The sequence below is a fragment of the Propithecus coquereli genome, unplaced genomic scaffold, assembly GCF_000956105.1.
Source record: "Propithecus coquereli isolate 6110/MARCELLA unplaced genomic scaffold, Pcoq_1.0 Scaffold126, whole genome shotgun sequence".
NCBI classification, from domain to species: Eukaryota; Metazoa; Chordata; class Mammalia; order Primates; family Indriidae; genus Propithecus; species Propithecus coquereli.
In genome coordinates, this window is record NW_012136747.1 from 896,953 (window position 1) to 902,360 (window position 5,408).

General features: G+C 47.9%; 1 protein-coding gene across 1 annotated transcript in view; it reads left to right on the forward strand.

The window, feature by feature from the left end:
- The window catches only part of POLDIP3 (polymerase (DNA-directed), delta interacting protein 3), a 26,364-nt gene that overhangs the window by 4,321 nt on the left and 16,635 nt on the right, over window positions 1-5,408 (forward strand). The window lies entirely within an intron of this gene.

The window sequence follows — 5,408 nt, forward strand, 5'->3', positions numbered from 1 at the left end:
TTCCCGGGACCTCGGGAAATACCTGGTGAGGGCTTGAAAGCAGTGGCAGAGTACAGGTTCGGTGTGAGGGACACAGAGCAGTTAAGAGACTTGCTCAAAAACTCTTTCCCCCTCCCAAACATTTACTGAGGACAGAAGTGCAGGATGTGTTTTGGGAACATCAGTAGGCCCTACAATGAGGAGTGAGGCTGGAGGCAGAAGTTGGGGCCAGACTGGAGGCTCCCCTGGGGGGTTGGGCTTTGTTAGGGAACCCTCAGCCGTTCTTGGAGCAGGAGGGTAACATAACTGAGTCTGTTTTAGAGACCTACCCCTAGCAGGAGTGTTTATTTGAAAAATTCCGGATGACTAATGCCTGCCTTGAACCAGTACTGCTTGCCTGCTGGGATGAATAGCAGTCTTTTCATGCAGGAAGGGAGCCGTGATTATAAAAAGCCTGAACACTGAAGCCTCCCAAAGCTGTTCATGAAAGGAGTTGAAAGAACTGGTGTAACCAGGTAACTGGATGCATCAAATTGAAGGGAAATAGCTTACGTGCTCCCACCATGAGTAGCTCCTGCATCCACAACTGCCATTCCTCCCTCTCTCAAATGTACCTTTTATGCTGTTCAAATAGATTAAAGAGCCAGCTTGAGGCATCTTGGTAGTTTTTCTTGCCAGACGAACATGGTACGTGGGTCCTCGAGTGAGCACACTGCCAACCAGCCTTGCAGCATGTGCTCACCCTCTGGTCACTAGGGAGTGCACTTTGCTCCTGGGCATAACTGGAGTCCTAAGATTTTTAATTTTTAAGGATTTAATAATATATTGAAACTAAAATATCAGACACTAACAATAGGGAAGATTATTTCTTTTATTTTTGTTTTCCTTAACTCTTCAAATTCTGGTCTTTACTTTTGACCCATGCTTAATTTATTGGTGGTGTCACTAGATATAGTGAGGTTCAAATCCATTCTTAACCACCTCTGGGATAGTTAATCTCCTTGATTTCTTAGTTTCCTCATTTACAAAATGTGGACAGTAACCTAATTCACATGGTGGTTATGAGGTTTAAAAGGAGGTCTGTCTCAAAATTTGTCAACCTGTATGTAATGAGTGCTCAGAAATTTTCATTGATTCCATTGCCTCTTACGTGGTCATAGCAGACATTGCTTATCAACCAGAGACTCCTGTGGAGGCTGGAAATTTCCTCAGAATTCATGCTCAGTACAAAACTTCAAATAGCCATGATCAGAGAAGGAAAACTATTGGGGAATTATGAATAAGTCAAGGTTGCAGAAGCCTAACCCCTCTATACTCCTTCCTTTTGTGAAGATTTTTTTCATGCAGAATTGGAGGCAGAAAACTTGAACCTGCCCCTTTTTGCGTTCTCTGTTCAGTGATGTGAAATTTGTTCTCAGGAATCTCATCATTTCTTTAGTTATTTGAAAAAACGGATTGATTATCCTTTTTTCCCATTTTTTTATTTGGCAGTGATGTTTTATTGCTTGAATGGTGAAATTGGGAAACTTCTTGAAAGCAAGATTGATGCTGTGGGGGTCTAAATTTTCCCATTTTTATGGTATTGTAGTGTCATGGAGTACCACATGTTAAGATGGTCCCACCTCCTTTTATTACAAATATAAGGAGCCTTTTGGTAATAAGGAGTGCACTGCTGATAGGAGATGGAATTTGGAAAAGACAGAGGACAGGAAATGTTTGGGAAAGGATCGGGTTTGGATAGGGATGGATTTAACTCCCCTCTGTGTGGTGGATGACATTGTCACTGACGTGTTCCACTTTCGTTTACGCAGCTCAGCTCCATTTGTAATGTTCTTTCTCAGTTGGAGACCAGCTCTTTCTTCCAGAAAGCCTTTTCTGAAGCTCCTGTAGGTGGGTCAGGGTGTGAGCTCTCCTCTGAGCTGGTGAGACCTTTGTGGGTCCCACTCTGAAGGGGGGACCAGGATGACCCTGTGTCCTGGCTGCATAGCTACCCCATTTTCAGCTGGGAGGGGCGATTGGAGGCCAGGATCCTAGCAGAGCACTGGGCTAGTGGGTGAGGGCTGGCTTCTCTAGGGTGGCCATGGTTTCTCCTGTCTTACCTCTCCTGGGGCTTGGAGTTGGAAGGAGGGAAGATGGCCCCTGTTAAAATGTGGACTCCGGAGTCGGGTGGACCCAGGGGTCCAGTCCCAGCCATGCCACTAGCTCTGTGATTTGGTTCCTCTTCTGTAAATGGAGGTGGTGGAGGTTACCCCCAGGCCATGTGAGCCTGAAAGTAGAGTGTAAGGTAAGAGCCCTGTAGGCTCCCTGCCACTCAGCACTCGGAAGCTCTTTGAGCCCTTCTCATTCCCCGCCTTCTCATTCCCCGCTGCATGGTTCACGTGGTTGAGGAGGTTCAGGGTGTGCCCCTGAGAAGCTCTTAGTCCTGTGGGAGATGCGGGCTTGTAAACAAATCATTGCGACGCAGCATCGGAAGTGCCTTAATGGAAGCTTTGTGAGTGCTTTGCTGTGAGGAGGGAGCCTCTGGCTGGGGACCATGGGACGCAGCGCTGCTGGTGTGTGGGGGGGGTTGGGCGGTCGTTGGTGAAGGAATACTTCTGCTGGGCGGAGCGGGGGAAATGGGGGAAGCTCGGGGCCACCTCAGCTTCCTGGCGGAGGTGCAGGAGCAAAGAGGCTGCGAGCTGTGGGCTGTGGAGGGCTTTCTACATTCGGTCCCCGAGACTGCCCTTTGACAACTACTCTTCCCAGACACCCTGGGCCACCTCTAAGCATTCCCATGACCCTCTGGGTGTCCACTTGCTTGTGGTGTCCCTACAGACTGTACCTTCCTCTGTCCTAGAGTAAGGGGTGTGGTGATAATTTGGTTATCTATATGCCACCCCTCAATTTGGAGCAGCTGAAGGCCTGTACGTCACATGCTCCTTTTGGTACCTTGATTGCCTGGCGCAAAGCCTGTGGCTCTGGAGGGTACACAATTAGTAGTTTCATCTGGGGTGCTTTCCACTGACCCTGATTTCGTCAGGGTGGTAAACGTCCGTCAGAATCCTTCTCCCTGTTTTATGAGCAGGGCTTCCGTAGCAGCTTCTGGTCTGAACTGGTCTGTTTCTTTGATGGGCATCATCAACAGGAGTGAGAGAATCGAAAGCATTTTTTTAAAAGCTGGCTGGGGGCCTACCTGCCAGTTGGTCCTGAGGGTAGGGCTTTGTTATATAGGTCATGTTGCTCCCTTCATTCCTACCAGGGTCCCCTTATTATAGCTGTACGTCTGGGGTCACCACAAAACATAGCCTCACTGTTGCCCGTGACTTTGCAGGCCGTGGACGACAAAGCCTAAGGCAGTCAGCCCCACACAGCTGATCCTTCTCCTGCTGAGCTCTCTGCAGCCATGCCTTGCTCTGCTTCCTCTAGCTGCTTCCTCTAGCGCCTCCATCTCCCAGAGGCTTCACATGAGAAAATAGGGCAGGGACAGACAAACACACCTTAAACCTAATCTTACTGATTCTATAAATGACCCTTCCGCCCTCTCTTCCACCCAGTTCTTCTATGAACCCACCAGAAAATATTTACATCTTGAACTAATTTGCCATTTTCCAAAGAGGAAAAGGGTGCTATGCATTACTGCCTGTGTTAGTCCACTTAGGCTGTTACAGCAAAATACCATAAACTCTGTGGCTTATAAAGAGCAAATTTCCTCCTTCCCTCCCTCCTTTCCTTCCTTCTCTCTTTCTTTCTCTCTCTCTTTCTTTCTTTTTTTTTTTTTTGACAAAGTCTCGCTCTGTTGCCCAGGCTAGAGTGCTGTGGCATCAGCCTAGCTCACAGCAACCTCAAACTCCTGGGCTCAAGCAATCCTGCCTCAGCCTCTCAAGTAGCTGGGACTACAAGGCATGTGCTACCATACCCAACTAATTTTTATTTTTTCTATTTTAGTTGCCTAGCTAATTTCTTTCTATTTTTAGTAGAGATGGGGGTCTCACTCTTGCTGAGGCTGGTCTCCAACTCCTGACCTCAAGAGATCCCCCCGGCCTAGATAGTCTAGGCTGGGCACGGTGGCTTATGCCTGTAATCTCAACACTTTGGGAGGCCAAGGTGGGAGGATTGTTTGAGACCAGCCTGAACAACATAGCAAAACCCCATCTCTACCAAAAAGAGAAAAAAAAAAAGTAGCCAGGCGTGATGCCCATGCCTGTAGTCCCAGCTACTGGGAGGCTGAGGCAGGAAGATCCCTTGAGCCTGCATTGAGCTATAATGACACCACTACACTCTACTCCAGACATCAGAGCAAGACCCTCTTTAAAAAAAAGATGGTCTAGAACCAGGAAGCAGGCTCTCATCAGACATGGAATCTGCCAGCACCTTGATCCTGGATTTCCCAGACTCCAGAACCATAAGAAATAAATTTGTGACTGGGCACTGTGGCTCACACTTGTAATCTTAGCACTCCAGGAGGCCAAGGTGGGAGGATCACTTGAGCCCAGGAGTTAGAGGTTACTATGAGCTAGGCTGATGCCACGGCCCTCTAGCCCGGGGAACAGAGTGAGACTCTGTCTCCAAAAAAGAGCTTCTGTTGCTCAGCCGGGGCCCGACACCACTTAGGAGGTACTGGGCTCTGAAAGGGGATGAGACTTATTCCACTCCCCAGCCCAGGGTGAGGAAAGAATAAGAAGCGGATATAATAATAGGCACAAAGGAGGGTTGCCCTGGAAGAATCAGGGAGGGTTTCCCAAAGAGGAGACATTGCTATAAGAGTCCCCTCTGGCAGGGCATCTGCTGCAAGGTAGTTATTTATGGGAGCTGGAGTGGAGAGGCCTGGGGCTGGGAGGGGGAGGTGGGAGGAGGCAGGAGAAGCCTGCGGACCCCAGGAAGGATCTCCAGCATTGCACTTGGGAAGGTCTTCTGTTCACCTTTGAGCCGCTGAAGGCCAATAGAGGAACTACAGAAAGAGAATGGGGCCTATTTAATGGAGTTTAATTCACTTCCAATTGTAACAGTTCCTGTATTTGACATTTGACACTTTTGTTATTGCGGAGCAACTTTATTTTTCTTTTGTACCAGTTCTTTATATCTTTAGTCTGTTTGTCCTTTAGCTCTAAGCCAGACCTCCATGTTTGCTCTCCTGGTCCTAGCCTAGTAGATGGTGTCTGCCTGCACTAGGGGCACCTGTTAATCATTGAGCCTCTCCCAGGCTGTTTCTCCCACTGTAAATGGACACGGTAAGAGCTTCTTAGGGTGCTGAGAGAGCTGGAAGAGACTTAAATTAAAATTGCTCTTCAGATGGGCAGGCTTATGGTCTTTGGAGGGTATGTTTATTCTATTTGATTGGCATTGTTCAGAGGCTGTTATCCATGTTGGAGTCTAAAAACACTCAGGAGAGCAAAACAGTCTTAACTGGTGATTAAAAATCACCAGGCCCACCTTTTTTTTTTTTTTTTTTT